Source organism: Triturus cristatus, chromosome 2_2 (assembly GCF_964204655.1).
Source record: "Triturus cristatus chromosome 2_2, aTriCri1.1, whole genome shotgun sequence".
NCBI classification, from domain to species: Eukaryota; Metazoa; Chordata; class Amphibia; order Caudata; family Salamandridae; genus Triturus; species Triturus cristatus.
Window position 1 is genome coordinate 1,204,507,018 of NC_140582.1, and position 26,874 is coordinate 1,204,533,891.

Here is a 26,874-nt window from a genome sequence, read left to right on the forward strand (position 1 = left end):
CTTCTATCCATAAAACATAGCTTTGCTGGATGGAAAGTGTTAGACCTGGCACCTTGGCGTGGGTCTCCCTTCCATTTTTTGCTGTTGCCTCATGTGTTTTTGCTGGTGTTGGATGCTTTGCGCACTGTGCCACTGCTGTCCAGTGCCACAGTGCAAGTGCTCTATATTGTAAACTGATGTATGGATTAGTGATTCCATGATTGGCTGGTTTGGTTTACCTGTCAGACCCTAGACAGTGCACCAGAAGTGCCCAGGGCTGGTAATCCAAATGCTGCTGGTGGGCTTGCAGCACTGGTTGTGCCACCCACAGAAGCAGCCTGTAAAAGTGTTTCTAAGGCTTGCCATTGCAGAGCCTGTGTGCAGTCTGGTACTGCCATGCTGACTGGGCAAGTGCACCCACTTGCCAATCCCTAAACCTTCCCTTTTCTTCATATCAGACACCCCTATGGTAGGCCCAAGGGCAGGGTGCATTGTAAGTATAAGGTAGGATAAGCCCTGGTGTGTGTGGCATGTCCTAATAGTGAATTACAGCCATTTTCGTTTTTCACTATTGCAAGACTACCTGTTCCCCATAGGCCAGAATGGGCAGTTTGATTATAAGATCTTACAATCCAAACTGACTCAGGGAACATGGTAGAAATACGAGTTTAGTATGCCTGAACTCAGAATGATAAAATACATCTTTTAGTGAAGTTGGTTTTAACATTCTGTGTTTGAAAATACCACTTTTAGAAAGTAGGCATTTTCTTGTCTAACCATCCAAATCTGCTTCTGCAAGGTGGTGTATTCCTTGTCTGGAGTTTGAGTGACAGGGGGTGGGGGATTCCAGGAGACAGGGTCAGTCAGCACAAGGCTGAATAGAGAGATCTGCATCTAGATGGGTGGGAGGAGTTGCACCTGGGACCTCAATAGGGCTATGCCTACCCTCCACAATGCTGGCTCCACCTCCTGTGGTGTGTCTGATGTCTCTGCCCTGCACTCTGAAAGGACAGAAGGAGTCTTGTCAACAAAGTGCTCCAGGACTGACCAGAAGTGATTTGGACTAGGCAAAGGCCTCCCTGCCTTCAGAGAACAAAGAGAAACTGGTTATAAATATTGGGACCCAAACCCAAGAATTTTAGATCACCTTGGGAAACAAGAAGAAATCTTTGCTGAGGAGTGGAACCAGAGAGACTGAGGAGAGACTATTCCTAAGCTGAAGTGCTGCTTGGGGGATTGGCCTGCAGTGGTTGCCTGACTGCCAAAAAAAGGAGAAAGGAACTTTGTATGTACTTTATTCAACTTGTGAAGGATATCCAAGGGCTTGAGAAAAGAGCTGGCCTCCTGCTGAAGTCTTAGGAACAACAGACTTCAACCACCAGCTCCCCAGAGTTCTTTTGAAGTGCCTGCAGCTGTATTGGGGCCTTTTGAGGGACTGCGTGTCGCAAGGAGCTGGTAGCGCGACTCACGAAGAAGAAGCGTGTCACCGCCGCAGCCGCTGCTGTCGCATCACTGAACAAGGGTGTCGCCGCTGTAGCTATCGCATTGCATCGCATCGTAAAGAAACGTCTCGCAACATCGAAGAAGCGTGTCGGCGCCGCAGCCACTGCCGTCGCATCACTGAACAAGGGTGTCGCTGCTGTAGTTGTCGCATCGAGACAAAGCATCTCGCAACACCGGAGAAACGTGCTGCCGCCGCAGCTGCTGTCGTCGCTTCACTGAACAAGGGTGTCGCTGCTGCAGCTGTCGCATCGAGCCAAAGCGCCTCGCACCACCGGAGAAGCGTGCCGCAGCCGCTGTAGTTGCATCATTGAACAAGGGTGTTGCCGCTGCAGCTGTCGCATCGAGCCATAGCGTCTCGCATCATCAAAGAAGAGTGTCACCGCCGCAGCCGCTGTTGTCGCATCACTGAACAAGGGTGTCTCCGCTGCAGCCATTGCATCGAGTCGAGACGTCTCGCATCATCGGAGAAGCGTGTCGCAGGGCCTATCGAGGCTCAGAAGAATCGTCGGGCGTGCATGCATTGTGTCGCAACAAGAAGAAGACGCCATCTTTGTTTCATTGCACAGAATCTTCATTGCATCGTGGCGTTGCGGGCCGCATCGCCACGGAAGGGCAGCAAGAAACCGACGCATCACCGTTCCTGCGTGTCAGGAACCGATGCATCACATTCCCTGCAGCACTTTCGTTGTATAGCGTTACGCATCCAAAGGTACATTGACTCAAAGTGTCGCATTTTAACATCTAAAGAGAACTAAGCTAATTCTACCATTTTAAGAACAGTATTGTGGATTTTTGTCGTTTATGGTCTTGTGTTAAATCTATATAAAGAATACTTATTATTGATATAAAACTTGTGTGGTGCCCATCTGTAGTGTTGTCACTTGGTTACTGTATGTGTTCACAAATGCTTTACACACTGCCTCTGAGATAAGCCTGTCTGCTCGTGCCAAGCTACCAAGGGGGTGAGCAGGGGTTATTTCAGGAGTGTACCTCCTTCCCCTGACTAGACACAAGGGTCCCTATTTGTCAAAGTGTAATATCCTTAAATTCATAAGTTTCTTTAATGTTGCTCACATTGCAGTCATGTTGCTTATACTTGAAAGTGCACCATGGTCATAGAACCTGGTGTAGTGATGCCTCTGCTGTTTATAGTCAGTTGCACCTGACATCTCCTGCTGGATGGATGGGATCACTTTACTGGAATAAACCTAATCCTTACTTTCACCATTGGAGTCTCCTCATCATCTATTTTACTTGAATTTTACACTGGCAACAAGATTAGGATCCGACTCAAGCATCAGCGATGTCAACAACAGAACATAATTTTGGGACTTTTTTTTTCTCACTCAAATGACTTGTGGAACTTCTAAACTGGTACTCTCAATTTTCTGTAAGTACCCTTCAAGACTCTGACTTTTATTCTTAATTTGAGCTTCCTACACATGTATCTTATTCAATATTTAATTGGATTAAAAGACCTCTGTGTGAGCTGTAACAACAGAGCAACCGCCGCACATCACCTCATTTTAAAGTTTATATCCCTTTGAGGTTGGGAGATTCCGGTGCGGGCTCTTCATCACTTAATTTTTAGCTAAGAAGACAATTCATGGACATTTGAAAATTAGTAAATTGTCATCTTTGTCTCCTTTGCCATTGCTGCACGCTTAATATTATGCTTCTATCAACTGCCTAGTGAAAGACTTCTGTTTTGGAGATAATTCACTGTGGTTTATATTTCTTTTTCTCACTGCGTGGCATGACAATAAATAACTGAGTATATCTCTGGAGACTTTGGCTAACCTTTAAACGTGCAGTGGAACTTGTGACAGACACTTCACTTTGACATGTGTAATATCTGCTCCAACATTTTGAGGGGAGAAAAGGATTACAAGCCACTTTGTGGCATATTATCAAGCACGGTGTTAAAATTATCGCCGCTTTAGCGGTAGAAAACTGCCGCTAAAGCGGCGAAAATGGGCTTGATAATATGCCACAGAGAATTCCAATAGAAGCCCATGTTGACACCAGAACCTGGGCTTCTATGGGAATTCTCAAGGGCATATTATCAAGCCCATTATCGCCGCTTTAGCATCAGTTTTCTGCCGCTAAAGCGGCGATAATTTTAACGCAGTTTCTTGATAATATGCCCCCTAGTTATTTGACATCAGCGTTATTGTTATTTGGCTTCTATTGATTTTCAACCAGTGTCATCGTGATTTGGCATCTATTGAACCCCAACCGCTTCACAATCAACTGTTGTCTTCTTCGTGTGTTTTTTCTCAGCGTCATCGGCATTTGGCATCAATTGAAAATCAACTGCATCAGTGTCAGCTGTTGTCGTCCTCGCGTTCCCTCTCACCTGTTTCCATGTGACCAGAGGATTCCATAATTCACGTCCATCTGCAGCCTTTCTTCTTCAGAATCTTCTCTTCCAGAGTTCTTTCTTTTCGTCACTTCGTAACGCCGCACAACGCTCTGTGCGTGCATAACGTGACGTGGACGCCATTTTGGTTAAAGATAATAATTTCAAAAAGGACAGAAATGCAGCTGCCTCTGAACTCCAATATTTATTCAAGTATTTGCAACCTTCGGAAACGTTTTTAAATACGCAGCTGCCTCTGAACTTTAATATCTATTCAAGTATGTGCAACCTTGGGAAACATTTTTAAAAACGCAGCTGCCTCTGAACTTCAATATTTATTCAAGTATGTGCAACCTTCGGAAACGTTTTTAAAGATTTAAAGCCTCTGCTTCAACATCATTTCTTCATCACATCGATTGTACTGTTGCAAGTAACTCTTTGTAATATCCTATACCACAGTGCCATCTAGTAGTGTTTGGTGACTCAGTTTATTATTTACTATTTCTTTTCCACTAACAATTTTTTCCTTTTTCAGCTAAATTCAAACACAGTTATATTGCAATCATTACTTTACGTTTTGTGGTTGTTACATTTGCTCTATACATATAGGCAGTGCTGTGGCATCTGTGAGTCACTCCAAGTACCTCATAACTTTATTTTATTATTTGCTTATTCCATAATAGGTACTTTTGGTGAAGTGTTGTTCTCAATTTTATTCAAACCCCTCATCTCAATTAGAACTCTGTTTACAGGATGCAAAATATGGCAACACCTCCATTTTTTCTTTCTACGCCAGGTGATCCACCGATCAAATGGCAAAAATGAAAAAAGGTCTTTGAGAGGTACGCTAAATTTGTGGTACACATCTTAGTGCTGAAAGATGAACAGCTCTTCTCCTCCATTGCCTCTGCTCTGAGGGACAAGAGGTGTTTGATCACCTGCCTGATGTAGATAATCAAACTTTAAATGAATATGAGACTTGCATTGTGAAACTTGATAAGCATTATCTACCTAAGGTGAGTACCATTCTAGAACGGTTCCACTTTGGTAGAAGGACACAAATTGAAGGGGAATCAGTTGAAAATTATGTCACCGCACATAGAAATTTAGCGTCATCATGCAAATTTGGTGCTCTTCTGGAAAAAAGAATAAGGGATCAATTCATGCTGGGGTGTAACGTTGAAAAGGTCAGAAGTGATCTTTGGCAAAAGGATGAACCCAATCTTGATGAGGTTTTATCTATTGTCAAACAGATTGAACATTCCTTGAAGTGTGTGGATATAATTACAAAACGTGAGAACAAAGATAATGCCATTCAGTCAGTAAAAACTAACTCTAAAGAAAAAGACTTTAAGAAAGGCTCTATAACAAGGGATCAGAAAAAGAATAGGCGAGATTTAAAACTTAAATGTTACAGATGCGGGAGTGAGAATCACCTTGCCAATGATTGGAAGTGTCCCGGACTAAAGGCAACTTGTTCAATTTGAAAGAAGGTAGGGCACTTCACATCTGCTTGCAATGTTAAGAAAAACAAGGGAAAAGTTCTTACAGTAGCAAACAAATGCGACAATTATAGTGACATTGTATCTGATTGTTATTGCGGACAAGGTGTTTCACAAATTTCTGATAATCAAAAAAAGGGTCCACTAGATGACATAAAAGTGGAAGGAGAGGTGAATAGAGTTTTGTTTGATTCAGGGGCGAAGATCACCATACTCTCTAGACAATTCTTCATGAACAAGCTTGCTAAGAGAGTAAAGCTTCTCAAAGCTGACATAAGTCCTACTGGATATGGAGGTGAGCCCATCAAATTGCTAGGGTACTTCACTGGATTGATAGAATACAAAGGTAGGCTTACCACAGGGAAGGTATATGTTTCACATAAAGGGGACAGCATCCTCAGTTGGTTTCATCAGAGAGATCTTGGGGTGATGTTAGACCCCAACAGCGATCCTCCTATTTTACTACAAGAAGATTTTCAAGTTAACAATGTATTAGTTCAAGATGGAGAAAGTGATTTTACCAATCTTTTGAAGAATGAGTTTCCTAACGTCTTCAAAGATGAATTAGGGTGTTTGAGAGACTATGCTCACAACATAAGATTAATTCCTGGAGCAGTTCCTATAGCTTGTAAAGTACGTAGTGTTCCATTATCAGTGAGAGACAAGATGAAAGGGGAGCTGGAGAAGTTAAAGAAAGATGGTATAACTGAGGAAGTAGAGGGCCTAGGTGGTTGGCGCCAGTTGTAGCAGCACGAAAATCTAACGGAAATTTGCGTCTTTGTATTGATTTAAGAGAACTGAATAAACAGGTCATCATTGATAAATATCCATTGCCAAAAATATCTGATATGTTTAATGCTGTGGGGCACTTAGCGCTAGGATCATTATCGCCGGCTAGCGTGGATTTTTATCGCTGAGATAGCGTGCTATTAGCAACGCTTATCTCAAAAGCGATAAAAATTCTCACGCTAACTGCCTAACGTGAGATTATCGCTGGAAACCCAGCGATAATCTCACGAAGTTTGGCGATAGCTTGATGATAGGGCCCCACAAACTTAGCCATGATATCCACCTTCGATGGGATATCATGGCTAAGTCAGTCCTGAAGCAGGCGTAAGGAAAGCAGCGATAACAGGGGTTATCGCTACTTTTCCTGCCGCTATGCTTCATAGCATGGGGCTTGATGATGGGAGAAATGTCGCTTAGCGACATTTATCCTGTCCATGGCAGGTCAGGAACGCCCACTTTGCATCTTATTAGAGATGCAAAGCTGGGCATTAGGAATTCCTATGCTAACGCAAGTTTTCACGCGTTAGAGTGAGCTTGCAAATTAGGCGATAAAATTATCGCCGCTTTTCGGCCAAAAACGGCCGCAAAAGCAGCGATAATTCTATCGCCTAGCCTTGCTGATATGCCCCAAAGCGAGATAGGTGAATGCTCTCTCCGCCGCCTCCAACTTTACTTTCCGAGGGACAGATTGACAATGAAAGTGACTCAGTGCGTTCCGCAAGCCATTTGGCTGTTCCGCACTGAGGTACTTTCAAAACACAGGGATGCGACATATTTGCCTGCGTCGTGGGGAGATTGTTTTTGTGCAGGAAGGTGATTTCCTCTTCCAATGTGTGCTGTTGAATGCAGCACGCATTGAAAGAGGAAAAAAACTAGGAGAAATGCACCTCGCTATGCCACCCCATGGGTGGTGTAGCATTCTGAAGCATTTCCAGATTTACGATTGTTTGTAAATCTGGAAATACATTAGTGGACATGGGTGTTGCATGGGAACACCCACAGCAACACCCATGTCACGCCCCTAACACACAAAGTGTTGCGTGACAAGGGGTGACTTTACCTGTGCTTGTAAATATCATGCAGCAGGTTGCGCCGCCAGTGCATCACGCAATGTGACACACCGGCAGCGCAAAGGGCTTGTAAATCTACCCCTGAGTTTCCAGTGGAGTATGGATTGCATTGTACCATGTTGTGCAACTCCTGAAATTCGTGAGTACTTTTAGAGGCGCATTTCAGAGTAACTGCGCAAATGTAATGTGAACTGTCTCTAAAAATAAGCATGGCGCCGCTTGAAATCAGGCATGCGGAGTCATTTTGGCTGATATAGTTCAGCATGAAAATAATGCTAAGTTAGACGCAAGGTCACCTCGTGGGGCATGAAAACATTTGTGTGAGTCCTTCAGAAGTCTTGATTCTTGTGTAGGGTGGCATTCCAGGCCCCTCAATGCCACTATGTACAAACTAAGGGACATATATACAAGGGGATATCACCACCAGAACGTCACTTTTAGCGAGGTTCTTGTGGCGATATCCCCTTCTCTTTATTTACAAAGCAGCGTTCAGACACTTAAGGTGGCTTAACGCCACCTTGTAAATAAGGCCCCTTTTCACGCTATACATAGTGTGAAAGGGGAAGGCACTGGGTGTTGAAGTGGGTGTTCTGCTGCAACACGCATCAATTTTTGGCACTGCTCCAGATTTACAAGGCTGGGGCAGCGGCAAAAACAAAGACCAGGGAATGCCTGGTCTTAGACGATTGATACGAGGAGTAATTATTCATTTCTCCTTGTTTTTCGCTCTTTCCATGTGAGCTGCGTTCTCCTGCTCACATAGAAGGAGCAAATCGCCTTTCAAGATTGTTTATGTGCAGGATGGTTTCCCTTCCTGCATATAAACAATCGCCCGCAGTGCAGGCCCCCTTGCAACACAGTGCAATGGTGCCTCCACTAGCGCTAGACAGATTTTTTAGTGCTAGGGGAAACACAGGGGTGTGCCGTATTGATGTATATACACCACATTCTTGAGTTTAAAAAATGTCGGAGTGCAGCATTACAAATTTTGGTATAACACCGCGCTCCGACATTTTTTTTTAAATATCCCCCATGGTTCCTGTTTTTGTTTATTTAATTATCCCCCCCTGTGGTGCACGGGCCACTCACGCAATGAGACCGTGCTTAGAGAACCCATTCAGGGCAGACCAAGGCCTTGTTTGACCAGCTCTATGGTGCGCCTGACTGAACATGTGTCCTTGAGTGTATACTGTGTGTTGCAATCCCTGCTGTTTTTTCATTCATTAAAAACCTTTTAAAATGTGTCATATGTTGATGTCCACTTAGATGATGTTTTACGAGCTATCCGAGGACTCACCTCCAGGAAAGCCCCTGGGGAAGACGGATTCCCGAGTGACTTCTATAAGACCTTTGCCCATGACCTAGCCCCGCTCTTGGTCCACCTTTTTAGCTCTTTTAGCGATACTGGAACCCTGACTCCTACCATGACCATGGCAGAGGTTGTTGTAATACCAAAGCCAGGCAAAGACCCACCGGACTGTGCATCCTACCGCCCCATATCCTTACTTAACATCGATTTGAAAATCTTCCCGAATATATTAGTGGCTAGATGGGCACCCTTTATGCAAGGATTGGTGGACCCGGATCAATCTGGGGTATTCCAGAGCGTAGCTGCAGCAATAGGACGAGGAAGATGTGTCATCTCCTAGACAAAGCCAAACGCACTCAACAGCCCACTGTGCTACTCTCAGTGGATGCAGAGAAGGCATTCGACCGGATCCACTGGCCATATCTGAAACAGGTGCTCAGCAGATTTGGATTCGGGGACCAATTTATGGGATGGGTGGAGTGCATCTATGACAACCCGCAGGCGCGAATCAGGGTGAACCGGGTTGCCTCAAGACCCTTTAAGATAGGGAGAGGGACACGGCATGTATGCCCTTTATCGCCTCTGCTCTTTGCTCTCTATATGGAGCCATTCACAGAGAGAATCCGTCAAAACCCGGACATATCAGGGATTAGAATGGGAGACAGGGAACATAAAATATTGCTTTACGTTGATGATGTTGTACTCTTTCTTATGAAACCATTGACCTCGCTACCCCCCTTGTTGAGTGAGACCAAAACTTTCAGTTGGGCCTCGGGCTTTAAGGTCAACATCCCAAAAACTCAGGCCCTTAGCTTGACGCTTCCTAAGAACATCCAACAGCAGCTGGCAACACAGTTCTCATTTAAGTGGGCCCCCGACGGCATTCCTTACCTAGGGCTACAGATATTCCCCGCACTTGACAAAATAGCACAGGTGAACTACACAACACTCTTAGCCGAGATCAGGGGGAACTTTTAAACTGGAAACGGCACACTTTATCGTGGCTGGGTAGGCTGGCATCTATTAAAATGACTATCTTGCCGCGTATCCCCTACATAATGCAGACACTCCGGCTTCGGCCCCCACCTATGCTGGTGGTACAACTACAACAGCTCATTTGGAGCTATATATGGGGAGGGAAAAAAGCATGGTTGGCCCGACATCTGACATATCTGAGACAGGAGGATGCGGGGCTGGGCATCCCACACCTGGAGCGCTACTTTCAGGCAGCTCAACTAAGGTACATGACCGAGTGGTACAAGCTGGAGTCGGAGAAACATTGGTGCTTTATCAACCGCTCAATAGTGGGTATGCATATTTGGAAAGTACCATGGATCCCGAAATGACACCGTCCACCAGGAGTATACGTGTCTTCGGCCCTTAGAACTACCCTCAGTGTGTGGAATAGAGTGCAGGAATCGTGTGGCCTCTTGACCTCTATGTCATGACCCCCTTTATAGGAAACCTGGATTTCCCCCCGGCAAGAACAGGAAATGGATACATCTGCTGGCAAGGGGCTAATTGCAAAAGAATTGGGGATTTGTTTGGCGAAAAGGGGGTGATGGCGTTCACTAGCTTGGTCTTAAACATCAGGGTCCCTGGGAATGCTTACTGGCAGTACCTCACCCTTCGCTACTGGGTGACCCAGCCACAGGTGTACCCTCATGCTAGCCGCCCGCTAACCAAGTTTGAGCAATGGTTTATTACCCGGATGTCAGAGAAGCGCCTGCTGTCAGACATATATGCATTCCTGAACACTCCCAGATTGAGCAGTAAGTCTTCCACGCAGTACCGGTGGGAATCTGAACTTGAGGGTGCATTCTCCCCCAGGGAGTGGCATGACATCATACACAGAGCTAGTGCCTTCTCTTGCAGCACAGCGGGTAAGGAAATGTTTTTAATAATAGCGCACTACTGGTTCTACACCCCCACTAGGGTTGCGAGGTGGAGGCCGGGAGGGGATGACCTGTGTGGCGCAGATGCGGGATGCGGGCCACCCGCTCACATATCCTTTGGCACTGCCTGAAGATACAAACATTCTGGGACTCAATTTTACACGATGCAGACAACATACACCAAACGGAAATTCCCAGATTCCCTAGCTATGTACTGTTAGGGCTCCCCAACGCTATTACTGATCCTCTTAAATTCTGCTGAGAGAGAGCGATCACCCTAGCACTAGGCGTGGCTAAACTGGTGCTGTTATCCCGATGGGGAACAGAAGAGGTACCGACCCGACTGGATTGGTTGCACAGGCTGTGGGAATTGCTGGGTATGGAAAGATTACAGCAGGCATTACACACTCACTCCCCAAATTTGACAAAACCTGGGGTACAACTCTAGGGGCCCGATTCACAGAACTAGCTTAAGACAAAATCCTAAACTTACTACCATTTTGGTATTCACAGAAGGCACTTACTCATTTTGGTATTCACAGAAGGCACTTACTCATTTTGGTATTCTCAAAAGGCACTTACTCATTTCGGTATTCAGGTTAGGACTCCTAACTTCTGTGAATACCGAAATGAGTAAGTGCCTTCTGTGAATACCAAAATGAGTAAGTGCCTTCTGTGAATACCAAAATGGTAGTAAGTTTAGGATTTTGTCTTAAGTTAGTTCTGTGAATCGGGCCCTAGAACTTTTATCCACAGAATTTCTGGAGCTCACTTGCGGGAGATACTTTCGGGTACTAAGACTCACCAAAGAGTCTATTGTTCTCATCTAAATCAATCAAAAGATTTAAACCATAAAATGTGTCAAATGAATGTAACAATTTGTTCAAAGGCGTTGGAGGCAAAGATAAAATTTAAAATATAGAGTTGCCAACAAGAGTAGAAATACTTGGTAACACGACGAGATTACAACGTATAAAAGCACGCTGTAAATGCGTGTATCCAGACATTGTAAATGCGCGCAGCAAGATAACTACAGGTAAAGAGCAAACATTGTGCAGCCTTAATAAAATAATTAATAAAAAGAAGTTCTAACCACCAAAGCGAATTTGATGGGAATGCGTAATAGGGCCCCGGGATGTGGATAAGAGAGAACCAAACAAAGGAGAAAGCTTCAGCCAATAAAAACAAAGGAAATCTAAAGTGACAAGCACACGGACAAATCACAAGTGAAGGCGGGCTGTAAGTCCCGTTTAAGATATATTCAGTACAATAGATTTCACAAGCACAGCACAATCGCTGTGCAGGCAAAACCTAAAAAGTAACCAACTCTAACCACAGACCCAGGGTTTCAACAGGCGGTGGGAGGGGAGGAAACATTGCTCCAGATTGGTGTCTCACACTGAGGGAGGGACTGTCTCAGCACACAGGGCTAGTGCAAGCCCTCTCGCTGCACACAGGAGTCCTGTCTCTGCAGACAGGGGAGTACACAGAGTGGGCTCGCCTCACTGAACTGTTGATTCAGCAAAAGTTTGAGCTCAGCTTGTGGGTGTTTGAAGCAAAATGGTGATTATATTGAAGAGCTGGAGGCCAAGTGAACGTGTTCATGGTCGCTGGGGCTGGATCCACGCAGGTAAGCCAAGTGACGGACGAGTGAGACACTATGATCAGTGTTTGTAGTTTCTGCACACACAGAAGATCCCACAGTCACACATTGGAAAATTTAGAGATAGAGGAACTGACCTCATATCATTACTAATTAATTGCTATGTTGGTGGATCCAAACTCTAAGATTGTGCAGGTGTAAAAGAGGCAGTAGTTTTTCTTTTTCAGACTGAGTATTGCAACATAACTGGACAATCCATTTTATATTGAATTGGTAGTCAATATTTTTATTGTAATACACTGAAACTGAAAAAGATGTTTTCCATGCGTGTATTTCAGGAGTTGTAGGGTTGAGTGATCATACAGTTCCCTGCACATCTGTTCTAAGGTGTGCACTACTTGAGTGCACTATTTTTCCAAGGTGTGCTCTATTCGTGCACACTAATGTTCCAAGCTGTGCACTATTTGTCCACCCTGTTGTTCCAAGGTGTGTACTATTTGTACGCAATATTGTTCCAAGCTGTACACTATTTGTGCACACTTTCGTTCCAAGCTGTGCACTATTTGTCCACACTGTTGTTCCAAGCTGTGTACTATTTGTACGCACTATTGTTCCAAGTTGTGCATTATTTGTGCACACTATTGTTTCAAGCTGTACACTATCTGTGCACACTGTTGTTCCAAAATGTGTACTATTTGTACGCACTATTGTTCCAGCTGTACACTATTTGTGCACACTATTGTTCCAAGCTGTACACTATTTGTACGCACTATTCCAAGGTGTGCGCTATTGTTCCAAGCTGTACACTATTTGTCCACACTGTTGTTCCAAGGTGTGTACTATTTGTCCGCACTATTGTTCTAAGGTGTGCACTATTTGTCCACATTGTTGGTCCAAGGTGTGTACTAGTTGTACGCACTATTTTTCCAAGGTGTGCGCTATTGTTCCAAGCTATACACTATTTGTCCACACTGTTGTTCCAAGGTGTGTACTATTTGTACGCACTATTGTTCCAAGGGGTGCGCTATTGTTCCGAGGTGTGCACTATTTGTCCACACTGTTGTTCCAAGATGTGTACTATTTGTCCACACTGTTCTTCCAAGGTGTCTACTATTTGTACGCACTATTGTTCCAAGCTGTGCACAATTTGTGCACACTATTGTTCCAAGGTGTGTACTATTTGTCCACACTGTTTTTCCAAGGTGTCTACTATTTGTACGCACTATTGTTCCAAGCTGTGCACTATTTGTCCACACTGTTGTTCCAAGCTGTGCACTATTTTTGCACACTATTGTTCCAAGCTGTGCACTATTTGTCCACACTGTTGTTCCAAGGTGTCTACTATTTGTACGCACTATTGTTCCAAGGTGTGTATTATTTGTCCACACTGTTCTTCCAAGGTGTCTACTATTTGTACGCACTATTGTTCCAAGCTGTGCACAATTTGTGCACACTATTGTTCCAAGGTGTGTACTATTTGTCCACACTGTTTTTCCAAGGTGTCTACTATTTGTACGCACTATTGTTCCAAGCTGTGCACTATTTGTCCACACTGTTGTTCCAAGCTGTGCACTATTTGTGCACACTATTGTTCCAAGCTGTGCACTATTTGTCCACACTGTTGTTGCAAGGTGTCTACTATTTGTACGCACTATTGTTCCAAGGTGTGTATTATTTGTCCACACTGTTGTTCCAAGGTGTCTACTATTTGTGCACACAGTTGTTCCAAGCTGTACACTATTTGTGCACACAGTTGTTCCAAGCTGTACACTATTTGTGCACACTGTTGTTCCAAGGTGTGTTCTACTTGTACGCACTATTGTTCCAAGGTGTCTACTATTTGTGCACACTTTTGTTCCAAGCTGTGCACTATTTGTCCACACTGTTGTTCCAAGCTGTGTACTATCTGTACGCACTATTGTTCCAAGCTGTGCACTATTTGTGCACACAGTTGTTCCAAGCTGTACACTATTTGTGCACACTATTGTTCCAAGCTGTGTACTATTTGTGCACACTGTTGTTCCAAGGTGTGTACTATTTGTACGCACTATTGTTCCAAGGTGTGCGCTATTGTTCCAAGGTGTGCACTATTTACGTGTACTGTCGTTACCACGTGTGCAGAGCACAATTCCTGCGCACTGTTGTTACAAGGTGACCTATTGCCTCCTAATCGCCAGGATAAGAGGCCTTTACTGCCGAGGTCCGCAATCCAGGGCCACGTGCAGCGGTGTCCGGGAAGCTTTTGGGGCTCATTTATGAGCCCCTGCGTCACTTTTGCGCCGCCGGTGCGCCACTTTTTGTGACGTACCAGTGGCGTAAAACATGTGCCATGTTGCGCCATATTTACAAAGTGACGCATCTAGGTAGATGCGTCACTTTGTAAACCCCTGCGCCACATTATACCTGCGCCAGGTATAATGTATGCAAGGGGGGCGTTTTGACGCAACAAAGGGTCGTAGAAGTGACGCAGTGAAATCTACGAGATTTCACTGCGCCACTTCTAGGGTGCAAATGCGTCAATTTCTTGCGCCTGCCTCAAGGCAGGCGTAAGACTGACGCAGACCCTTTCACATGGGGCTTGCCCCATGTGAAAGGACACATTGCTGGAGTTGCGTCACTTTTGTGACACATTCCAGCGATGCGTCACTTTTGCGCCTACAGATACGTCAGAAATACTGACGTATCTGTGACTCCTTGCGACATGATGCGTCATACTGTAAATATGACGCATCACTGGAGTCGCAGGGAGGGCGCAGTGAAAAGTGGCGCATCACTGTTTTCACGCAGTGATGCGTCACTTTTCATAAATGAGGCCCTTTGTTTCTTTCCATGACCTTAATGAGACCTGGTTCCACAAGGAGTTGAGCTGGAAGGGAAGTGAAGAGAAGGGAGTCCCGTGTGTGCAGAATCCTTCCCCAACGGCTGTGAACCATGTTGGCAGAGTTTCTTCAGGGAGGCCGACCTCAAGATGAGATAACCTGCCCTGCCCTCCCTCGGTCCGGCTCACCTGCCTGCTGTGCTGGTCACCTGCACCAGGGAGGGCGTTGACCACAATCTGGGGAGAGTGTTTTGGTGAGAAAAGTGGATTGGGGGTGCACAGCCAGGCTGCATCTGGTAAGAAATCTCGCCCGAGATGTTTAATAGAACTCTGGGGAGTTCACTCTGCCAATAGAGTCCTAAAGTACGGTGGCCCACAGACGTCAAATAAAGAACTAGGCTGCTAGCATCCTGTAGGATGAGAGGACCAAAGTGAGGCAGTCATGGGCGTCATTCGAGTGGAGCAGAAGCCGCCAAGTTCACAACAATCTCTACAAATTGTACAGCAGCTGGGAATGAGAAAGCCAGGGTTTTACATCTACTTTGTTTATTTTTAAATAAAAATAAGAAGGGAAGTTATGAAGTGTATGAAGTTGTCGAAATCTAAAGATAAAAGAGAGATTGCCCCGAATATGCCCAACATCCCCTCCCTTGAGCTGTGTCCTCAGACAAACGTAGTCCTTGTCACCTCATGCTCCTTCGATTTTAAAAAAGACATTTAGAGACATTTCAGAAGACAAGGAAGAACTAGTGCAGCTTTTTATATTTATGTATTGCAGTGTGTTTTAAAGCAACGTATACTATTGACACTGTATACTGAGTTTAAACATACTGGGCCTAATTCACAAAGGTGAACTGTTGGAAAGGCGTTCGCCGGAGGGGGGTTCGATACACGTCTTGCCCACCCCTTTGACCCACCTCTCCCAAGTAGGCCGAACCAGGCGCGCACACCCTGAGATACACTACGAACAGAGTGACACCACACGTATTCTTTGTAGGACGATAGGTTCTTTTATCGATGATTTCAAGGGATCTTTATGATCCAAGATGCAAGCAGTACAGCAGTGACACAACGTACCACAAATCAGTCGTGGGGAATGGGGGTAGCGGGACAGTCTTTCAAGATAGTGTCTCTGCGAAATACCCTGCGGAAAGCTCACAATCCTCGAGCTGGAGGGTGTCGTGTCTCTGGGCGATCTCTTACCGAGTCGTCCTCAAGGGGAGCGCCGCGAGTCTCTCAGCAGGCACAGGTGGTCGGAGTTCGGGAGCCGCGATTCCGTCAGCAGGGCTCAGATGGTTCAATAGCTGGGGGCCGCGAGTCACTCAGCAGGCCTAGGTGGTTCAGTGTTCGGGAGCCGCGACCTCGTCCGCAGGGCTCAGATGGTTCAATAGCAAGAGGCCGCGAGTCACTCAGCAGGCCCAGGTGACTTCAGCATTCAGGAGCCGCGACAGCGTCTGCAGGCTCGGATGGTTCCAGGTCTTCTCTGCACTCGTTTCTCCGGCACCCCTTGTTATACTCCGCTGGTTCTTTGAAGTCCGGAGTGCTCGCAGAGGGGGGACTGGGGTGACGGAGGGGGTCCGGCGGGATTTCCTGCCGCTCACTTCCTTGGTCTTTTCAGGTGGGTCTGGGAGGGACCCCAGACGCTCGGCACGGGAGGCTCCAGCTCCCCAGGGGCCTGGTGGCCGATCGAGTCCTCCCGGGGAAGGCGACCCGAGGTGTGACTGGGCTGGCGCCTCTGGGTCTGGCTCGAGGGTTCCCGCTCCCTCGGTTGGACATGCGTGGTAGGGTGTTGAGTCTGTCAGGCCTCTGGCCGGCCCGCGGATCGGGGGTGGCTGGGGCGGCCGGAGTCGGAGATGTCGTGTCTTGAGGGTGGTCGCAGGTTGGCTGGATGATGAAGAGGGCAACACCGTGAGGCCGGTCTCACACGCGTCCCCCCCAGCTGAAAGGCGTGGAGAACTACCCATCCACTGGGGGGTTCTCCTCGCCGAAGCGGAAGAACCGGGACAGGCCGTCGGCGTTGGCATGATCCGTCCCGGGCGATGTTCGACAGTGAAATCCATCCCTTGGAGAGAGATGGACCATCGTAGTAGCTTGGGGTTCTCCCCCCTCATCTGCATTAGCCACCGCAAGGGCCGGTGGTCCGTCTGTACTCGAAAATGGGTTCCGAACAAGTAGGGCCATAGTTTCTTGAGGGCCCAGACTACGGCAAAGGTCTCTCGTTCTATAGTACTCCAACGCTGCTCTCGCGGCAGCAGCCTTCGGCTGATGAAGGCGATGGGCTGATCAATGCCCTTGTCGTCGAACTGCGAGAGCACGGCCCGATGCCGTGTTCGGATGCGTCGGTCTGGACCACAAACTCTTGGGAGTAGTCGGGGGCCTTGAGTACGGGGGCGGTGCACATGGCGGTTTTCAAGGCGTCGAACGCCTGCTGGCACGGGGTGGTCCACTGCACCTTCTTCGGGAGCTTTTTGGAGGTCAACTCTGTGAGGGGCCCCGCGATACTACCATCATTTTTAATGAACCTCCGGTAGTACCCCGTAAGGCCCAGGAAGGCCCGGACCTCTGTCTGCGTGGTGGGGGGCTCCCAGGACTTGATGGCGTCGATCTTCGGCTGGAGGGGGGCGACCTGGCCGCTGCCCACCTGATGCCCCAGGTAGACCACGGAGCCTTGCCCGAGCTGGCATTTGCTGGCTTTCACTGTTAGGCCTGCTTGGCGCAGGGCCATTAGTACTTGTCGGAGGTGCTGGAGATGCTCGTGCCATTGAGAGCTGAATACGGCGATGTCGTCAAGGTACGCTGCGCTGAACTCCTCGAGTCCTGCCAGGACCTTGTTCACCAACCGCTGGAACGTGGCTGGGGCGTTTTTCATCCCGAACGGCATGACCCTGAAGCGGTAGTGGCCATCCGGCGTGGAGAAGGCAGAGCGCTCTTTCGCTCCCTCCGTGAGAGCAATCTGCCAGTATCCGCAGGTCAGGTCGAAAGTGCTGAGGAACCGGGCGGCCCCCAGGCGGTCGATGAGCTTGTCGGTTCGGGGAATAGGGTGAGCGTCTGCGCGGGTGACCGCATTGAGCCCCCGATAGTCCACACAGAATCTTAGTTCGGGGGCGACCCCTGGGGAAGCCGCCTTCGGGACCAGAACCACCGGGCTGGCCCAGGGGCTGTCGGAGGGTTCGATTACTCCCAGGGTGAGCATCTTCTGTACCTCGGTCTTGATGCAGGTGCGGACCCGGTCAGGCACCCGGTAGGCTCGGTGTCTCACAGGCGGGCTGTCGCCGGTGTCTACGTCGTGGACGCACCAGTCGGTGACCCTTGAAATGAGGGAGAAGAGGTCTGCGAATTGTCTGAGCAGCTGGCGGCATTCGTCGGACTGCTGGGGAGTGAGGGCAGTCGACAGTTTCACTCCCTCCACGGAGCCATCCAGTTCTTTAGCGCACAGGAGGTCGGGCAGGGGTTCGGTGTCTTCTTCCGCCCCATCATCGGTGGCCAGTAGCAAACTTAATTCCGTCCTCACAAAGTGGGGCTTGAGACGGTTCACGTGGAGGACCCGGAGGGGGTTCCGTGGGGACTGTACGTCGACCAGATACGTGACCTGGCTCTTCCGCTCGACCACCTTGAAGGGACCAGTCCATTTGTCTTGTAGGGCGCAGGGTTTCACCGGAGCCATGACCCAAACCTGCTGGCCCGGCTGGAACTCGACCAGGGTTGCGTTCTGGTCATACCAGCGCTTCATTTCTTCTTGGCTGGCCTCGAGGATAGCCTCTGCGAGTTCTCTGAACTTCCTCGTCTGGTTGCGGAGCGCCAGGATGTAGCGGAACACATCAGGGGGTGTCCCCCAGGGGCTTGTCTCCCAGCCCTCTTTGACCAGGCTCAGGGGCCCTCGGACGGGATGTCCGTACAGCAGTTCGAAGGGGCTGAACCCCAGAGACTTTTGGGGGACTTCTCGGTATGCGAACAGGAGGCAAGGGAGGAGGACGTCCCATTTCCGGTGCAGGGGCTCTTCGAGGCCCAGGATCATTCCCTTCAGGGTTCGGTTGAAGCGTTCCACTAGGCCGTTGCCCTGGGGGTGGTAGGGGGTCGTGAACTTATACGTGACTCCGCACTGCTGCCACAGGGACTTCATGTAGCGGGATATAAAGTTAGTGCCGCGATCACTCACAACCTCACGGGGAAATCCGACACGGGAGAAGATCCCCATGAGAGCCCGGCCCACCACGGGAGCCGTCACGGTGCGGAGGGGGATGGCCTCGGGGTAGCGGGTGGCATGGTCCACCAGGACAAGGATGAATCTGTGGCCCTGGGCGGTCTTCGGATCCAGGGGTCCCACGATGTCGATGCCGACCCGCTCGAACGGGGTACTCACAACGGGGAACGGTTGTAAGGGAGCTTTGCGTTTTCCGCCACTCTTCCCACTGCCCTGGCACGTGAGGCAGGATTTGCAGTGTACTTCTACATTCGCTCGCATCTTGGGCCAATAGAAGTGGGTAACCAATCGCTGATATGTCTTGTCTTGGCCTAAGTGTCCTGCCAAGGGTACATCGTGGGCCAGGCCCAGGAGGAGGCTCCGGAACCGCAGGGGTACCACCAGTACCCGTGCTGCACCTAGCTCGGCGGACTTTTGCTTGCTGTATAAGAGGCCATTGTCCCAATAGATCCAATGGGTTCCGGTTCGGTCACCGGCGGCCTGGGCTTCGGCTTGTTGTCTAAGTCCCCCGAGGGAGGGGCAGGTGGCCTGTTTCTGGCAGAACTCTTCGCGGGAGGGCCCCCCCTCACAGTGCCACTGGGCCATCTCGGGCAGTTCTTCGAGCTCCGTCAGGGCCTCTGGGGCGGAAGGTTCCGGTCCTTCCCCCGGGTTAGTGTCTTCTTCTCCCTCTGAAGGAGGGTTGTCCGCTTCTGGTAGGGTGTCCCGGCTCTCGGGGATAGTGTTCGGTAAGAGGGCTTCACCGCCCTTGGAGAGAGGCGATCGTGCGGTCATGGAGCGCGTGGTGGCGCAGACCCATTCTGGTAGGCCCATCATCTCCAGGTGGGCTCTTCGTTCTACTTGCCCCCACGGGGAACTCTCCAGGTCGTTGCCCAGGAGGCAGTCTACGGGCTGCGATGTCCGGACCGCTACCTTCAGTTCTCCGGAGACCCCCCCCCACTCGAAGGGCACCAGCGCCATCTGGCAGAGGCTCTCAGAATTGTCGGAGGATACGACCGGACAGAGGGCCCCGGTTAGGATCTGGTCTTCTGAAATTAGGCTGCGGTGGACCGCGGTGACACTCGCCCCGGTGTCGCGAAGGCCCTCGACTCGGTGGCCGTTGATGGTCACCTGCTGTCGGTATTTTTCGGTGTTGGCGGGCAAGGGTGTCCCGGGGACCATTTCTCGATCACCAAGGGAGACCAGGGCCATGGCCGCCGGTTCCCATTCCTTGGAGTCTTCCATCTCTTCCCCCAGAGCCACGGAGGCCATCTGCCGGGCCGTGGGGTTGGTCGTTTTGGTTCGCTGATACTGGGGACACTGTGGGTCATTGGCGTAGTGTCCGGGCTGTTGGCAGCGGAAGCAGGTGATCCTAGCTCATGGACCTGGTCGTCCTGGGGCTCCGGTGCTTGCTGGGGACTGTGCCGAACCCGCCGCTGGTGGGCTGCTGGGGGGGCTGGTTGAGGACCCCCCGGGGAAGTCTCTTGGTCGGCTGTGGTTCCCTCCGCCCCTCTGGTGGGGGGGCCTTGACTGTGGCGGCCGTAGTCCCCCACGGGGCCCCGGGTGGCCCGGGTGTTCACCCAACGATCAGCCTCAGCGGCCAGCTTCCGAGGGTCGGTGAGTTTACTGTCCAGGAGATGCTGGCGCAGTTCTATAAAGCAATTGGCCGCTAAATGTTCCCAGGCAATCAGATCGAACAGTTCTTCGAAGGTGGAGACCTTGCTGCCCTTGATCCAACCGTCCAAGGCTCGGCTGTAAAAGTTTACGTATTCTACCCACGTGGTGCCCGGTATCTTCTTGCAATCTCGGAACCGTTGTCGGTACATTTCGGGGGTGAGTCCGTACCGGCCCACGAGGGCTTCCTTCATGTGGCTGTAGGAGTTCATGACCGTGGAGGGCAGATCTAGCACAGTGTCTCTTCCTTCGCTTAAGAACCGGCCCCATAGGCCAGCCCCCCAATCCTTCTGCGGGACTCGGTGAGAGGTCATGGCGACTTCGTAGGCCTTAAACCACTGCTGGATATCATCGTTCTTGTAATACTCCTTTACCACATCCTTGGGGATGTGAACTTTGGTTTCCCCGGTGGGAGCGGACGGTGGATTCCCGGGTGGCTGTGACTTTTCGTTTCTAGCCCGCCACTCAATCTCCTTCAGGCCGCGTTCATGTTCTAGCTGGAGTTTCTTTTCGTCGTGCTCCCTTTGGAGTCTCTTCTCTTCAAGTTCCCCTTGTAGCCGTAACTGCTCGACGGCCAACTTCTTCTCTGCCAGTTTTATTTCTCCCTCGATTTTTAGTTTTGCCAGTTCAAGTTCGTGGTTGCGGCTTCTCTCTCGGTCCGCTAGTTCCTCGGGGGACAGGTTCCCCTCTGGCCCGTTGTTTCTTGCCGGGATGCTTGGTGGTTCATGGGTAGAGTCTCCTTCCGTTTGGGTCGGGGCGCCCCCGTCTCGACCCAGGCTTTCAGTACTTTCTGGAAGTCTTCCTTTGTGCTTAGTCCGGTGGTAGTGATGCCAAGGTCTTTGCAAAACTGTTTTAGTTCTCTATGCGTGTAATACTTCAATTGATCCTCTCGGAACGGTGAGCTTATTTCGGTACCTGCGGCACCCAGGGAGGTTTCTCCTTCCATCTCTGTTTGGTAGTGCGTCAGTCGTTCACTGCACGCTCTCTTTCGGTGTCGGCTCGGATCCCGTCGTCTGCCACCAAATGTTGGAAAGGCGTTCGCCGGAGGGGGGTTCGATACACGTCTTGCCCACCCCTTTGACCCACCTCTCCCAAGTAGGCCGAACCAGGCGCGCACACCCTGAGATACACTACGAACAGAGTGACACCACACGTATTCTTTGTAGGACGATAGGTTCTTTTATCGATGATTTCAAGGGATCTTTATGATCCAAGATGCAAGCAGTACAGCAGTGACACAACGTACCACAAATCAGTCGTGGGGAATGGGGGTAGCGGGACAGTCTTTCAAGATAGTGTCTCTGCGAAATACCCTGCGGAAAGCTCACAATCCTCGAGCTGGAGGGTGTCGTGTCTCTGGGCGATCTCTTACCGAGTCGTCCTCAAGGGGAGCGCCGCGAGTCTCTCAGCAGGCACAGGTGGTCGGAGTTCGGGAGCCGCGATTCCGTCAGCAGGGCTCAGATGGTTCAATAGCTGGGGGCCGCGAGTCAGTCAGCAGGCCTAGGTGGTTCAGTGTTCGGGAGCCGCGACCTCGTCCGCAGGGCTCAGATGGTTCAATAGCAAGAGGCCGCGAGTCACTCAGCAGGCCCAGGTGACTTCAGCATTCAGGAGCCGCGACAGCGTCTGCAGGCTCGGATGGTTCCAGGTCTTCTCTGCACTCGTTTCTCCGGCACCCCTTGTTATACTCCGCTGGTTCTTTGAAGTCCGGAGTGCTCGCAGAGGGGGGACTGGGGTGACGGAGGGGGTCCGGCGGGATTTCCTGCCGCTCACTTTCTTGGTCTTTTCAGGTGGGTCTGGGAGGGACCCCAGACGCTCGGCAGGGGAGGCGCCTGCTCCCCAGGGGCCTGGTGGCCGATCGAGTCCTCCCGGGGAAGGCGACCCGAGGTGTGACTGGGCTGGTGCCTCTGGGTCTGGCTCGAGGGTTCCCGCTCCCTCGGTTGGACATGCGTGGTAGGGTGTTGAGTCTGTCAGGCCTCTGGCCGGCCCGCGGATCGGGGGTGGCTGGGGCGGCCGGAGTCGGAGATGTCGTGTCTTGAGGGTGGTCGCAGGTTGGCTGGATGATGAAGAGGGCAACGCCGTGAGGCCGGTCTCACATGAACTTAGACCAAAAGTCTAAGTTTATGGCTTTCGGTATTCACTCAGGGTAAAATTTCCACACCCGGGTGGAATCTCTGCCTCAAGTGCGGAGATTCCACCTGAGTGCAGAGATTCCATCCGAGTGCAGAGATTCCATCCGAGTGCAGAGATTCCATCCGAGTGCAGAGATTCCATCTCCAGTGTGGAGATTCCACCTCAGGTGCAGAGATTCCACCCGAGTGCAAAGATTCCATCCGAGTGCAGAGATTCCACCTCCAGTGCGGAGATTCCACCTTGAGTGCAGAGATACGAGCTGAGTGCAAAGATTCCATCCGAGTGCAGAGATTTCACCCCGAGTGCAGAGATTCCACCTCCAGTGCAGATTCCAGCCGAGTGCAAAGATTCCATCCGAGTGCAGAGATTCCTTCCGAGTGCAGATATTCTACCCCAAGTGCAGAGATTCCATCCGAGTGCAGAGGTTCCACCCGAGTGTAGAGATTCCATCTCCAGTGCGGAGCTTCCACCTCCAGTGCAGAGATTTCACCCCAAGTGCAGAGATTTCGCCCGAGTGCAGAGATCCCAACCCGAGTGCAGAGATTCCATTAGAGTGCAGAGATTCCATCCGAGTGTAGAGATTTCACTCCAAGTGCAGAGATTCCATCCGAGTGCAGAGATTCCATCTGAGTGCAGAGATTCCATCTGAGTGCAGAGATTCGACCCTGAGTGCAGAGATTCCACCCGAGTGTAGAGATTTCACCTCAAGTGCAGAGATTCCATCCGAGTGCAGAGATTCCATCCAAGTGCAGAGATTCCATCCGAGTGCAGGGATTCCATCTGAGTGCAGAGATCCCACCTCCAGTGCAGAGATTTCATCCGAGTGCAGAGATTTCATCCGAGGGCAGAGATTCCACCCCGAGTGCAGAGATTCCATCCGAGTGCAGAGATTCCACCCGAGTGCTGAGATTCCACCTCCAGTGCAGAGCTTCCACCTCAAGTGCAGAGATTCCACCCCAAGTGCAGAGATTACGCCCTGAGTGCAGAAATTCAATCCGAGTGCAGAGATTTCACCCCGAGTGCAGAGATTCCATCCGAGTGCAGAGATTCCGCCCGAGTGCAGAGATTCCGCCCTGAGTGCAGAGATTACATCCGAGTGCAGAGCTTCCATCCGAGTGTAGAGATTTCACCCCAAGTGCAGAGATTCCATCCAAGTGCAGAGATTCCATCCGAGTGCAGAGGTTCTATCTGCAAGCGGAGATTCCACCTCCAGTGTGGATATTTCATCCGAGTGCAGAGATTCCACCCGAGTGTAGAGATTCCATCTCCAGTGCAGAGCTTCCACCTCCAGTGCAGAGATTCCACCCCAAGTGCAGAGATTCCACCCTGAGTGCAGAGATTCCATCCGAGTGCAGAGATTCCATCCTAGGGTAGAGATTTTTCCCCAAGTGCAGAGATTCCATCTGAAAACTGAGATTCCATCTGAGTGCAGAGATTCCACCCTGAGTGCAGAGATTCCACCTCGAATGCAGAGATTCCTCCCCAGTGCAGAGATTCAATCCAAGTGCAGAGATTCCACCCCACCTGCAGAGATTCCATCCGTGTACAGAGATTCCCCCTCCAGTGCAGAGATTCCACCCCACGTGCAGAGATTCCGCCCGAGTCCTAAAGTAGACATAAAAATTCTACTCGTAACTTACCTTATGATTACCCCATCGGATAGTCAGGGTGCAAACACCTACAATAGAGCGAGCTGCCCGTCACATATTGATTATATCTTACTGGACGAAAGACTCTGGGGAGATCTGTTAGATATGAATGTGGGTTTTGAGTTATGCCCCGGCACACATAAATAATCATCAAGACAAGTCAGACTTGAATATTAATATGAATACATAAACAACATGAATGATTTAATACATTTCTTGTTAAGATCCAGCCAACACGTGTTTCGTCGCTCGGGACAAGAAACCCGCGACTTCCTCAGGGCTGGAAAACATATCAAAAACATAGTATCAGCCTACTCAGTTCGGTGCTTAAAGGATAACATACATCACATGTGGATAAATAGTGATCCCAACTCATATCCTAAACCTATACCGTAAATCATACATCCGTGTCAATAGTACCCTCCAAAGGACAGTGACTATTTAACATTAGAAAAATCATCTTGATATATACATTGATGATGTTCGATAAATAAAGTCAAACGATGAGGCATACACCCTATGGCAATATGTATAATGCCAAAGCAAATTGTAATAAGCATCAGTGCAGCTAAAATCTTACGTACAGGCGACAAAACCTAAATAGGTTGTCAATAGAAAAATATGCTGGGCAAACCCATACCTACCTTCCAAAATAGTGCAAACGTCTATGCGCCTAAAATTAAAACAAAATAATGTATAAAATAATTTTTAAAATGAAGGAGTGCAACCTGACAGGGCCATACAATGTTCAAGGTCGCATCCATAGGGTATAGACATACCTTCTGACTGGTTATAATTCCGTCCCAGCCTGATTGTGGCTGGGCAGAGCATGAAATCTCATGTACGATCCAAATTTTCGCATGTGTCTGTAAATATATAATAAGGTCCTATTTAGAAACGATACCGAAAGCTCCTGTTCAAAAGTATTATCCAACAATTAAGTGTATCAGTTTAGAAGAAATATTGGGCTTGTGTGATAGAAATGGGAGAATTAAAATGACACCCGTAGTGTTAATCAAACAGTCATAAAAAACAGCTGCCATTGGAGAGGAATAATCCCCAATTACAGAGGTCTAGTCGTCATCCATGCCGACATCAAAAGATTCCCAAGTCTGAATATCACAAAAATACACAAATAGTATCAATACACGCAGTGATCCAAAAGCATATAAGCTTTGTGCCCAGTTAGCCCACATCGTGTGCCCGACACCAAAGACACCGCTATGAGATGCAAATAAGAGAACGTCTATCCGCTTACCAGGACTTGCACGAGAAGAAGTAAACTCGTGACACAGTGAGGGCTTCAATATTAGAACGACCCCCGATGAGCTGAAAGATTAAAAGTGTATATCTATTCAAGATACCAACGTTAACTCTCAATGCAGAGTTATTCCACAACCCAAATAGCCCATCCATACCTGTAAATTGCATCACAAGAGCCTGAATCCGACTCCCGGTACCTCTGTATGGCGATAATACGCCGCCAATAGCCGGAAGTACTGTTAGTAGTGTAGGGAACTTCTGAAGACTAGCGTGAAGACGCGGTGGACATACACCCCAACCGCGGGCCCCATCTTGTGTGAAATGTAGTTTAAACGTGCGCCATATCTAAACGTTCGTAACTGCCCTAAGGCAAACGAAGCGATGATAATTCACGAAATATTAGAGCAACAAATCCATGTTTATATGATACTATTTAATAAACCCACTGGGGAAACGATCAATATTGTGAGAGGACACTTCACACGTAACGACAAGACTCCTAAGTCAGTAAAGCACATCATATATTACATGTGATTCTGCATTAGTCCAGTTACTCGGTATGGTCGGCCTAAGCAATTCTGCAAACGGCCGCCATCTTGGATATGTCATCTTCAAGACAGACGGCTAGGTCCACCTTAGTAGATCCTTCATAAAGGATCATTGTAGTACATCGTCCAAGTTGGTAAATAAAATTCGAAGTCCATGCCAATCCAAAGAGCATTCAATATGATATTAAGCCAGTCTTTGATGTCGCCCGATCCAAAGAAAAACAATTTTGTTAACCACCTTATCGTAACGTAAAGTTATTCAATACAAAGGATACATATTAAGAAGGATAAATTCTCACCCCTTAACCACGCAAGCCCAAAATTCCTGATTGTTAGTCAAGAAGGGGAAAGAAAGGAAAAACCTGGGAGATATCTCAAAATGCGAGCTCCCAAGTCAGTTAACATCCTAAATCACAAAAAGGGGAGTAAAAAGTACAGCATGTACACGTGGGTGCCTCATTGCCCGGTTCCACACCGAACCATCTACAATGTTTATACCGTACAATCTAGATTATACATAGATCAAAAGTATCTGTAAGGTTGCATATCATCATATCTACAATATTAGCAAAATATAAATACATAACAAGATGTCCTCAGTAG

General features: G+C 48.9%; 1 long non-coding RNA gene and 1 pseudogene across 1 annotated transcript in view; one reads left to right on the top strand and one right to left on the bottom strand.

The window, feature by feature from the left end:
- LOC146863396 (uncharacterized) overlaps positions 1-24,425 on the top strand; it is a 58,032-nt pseudogene extending 33,607 nt beyond the window's left edge.
- Positions 1-26,174, bottom strand: part of LOC146863395 (uncharacterized) — a 64,806-nt gene extending 38,632 nt beyond the window's left edge. Inside the window, exons 1-3 of the long non-coding RNA XR_014978609.1 lie at positions 25,879-26,174; positions 25,719-25,789; positions 25,240-25,326 (exon numbers count right to left, since the gene is read on the bottom strand). This is a non-coding gene — a long non-coding RNA (uncharacterized LOC146863395). The remainder of the gene's footprint in view (positions 1-25,239; positions 25,327-25,718; positions 25,790-25,878) is intronic.
- Between the last annotated feature and the right edge of the window lie 700 nt (positions 26,175-26,874).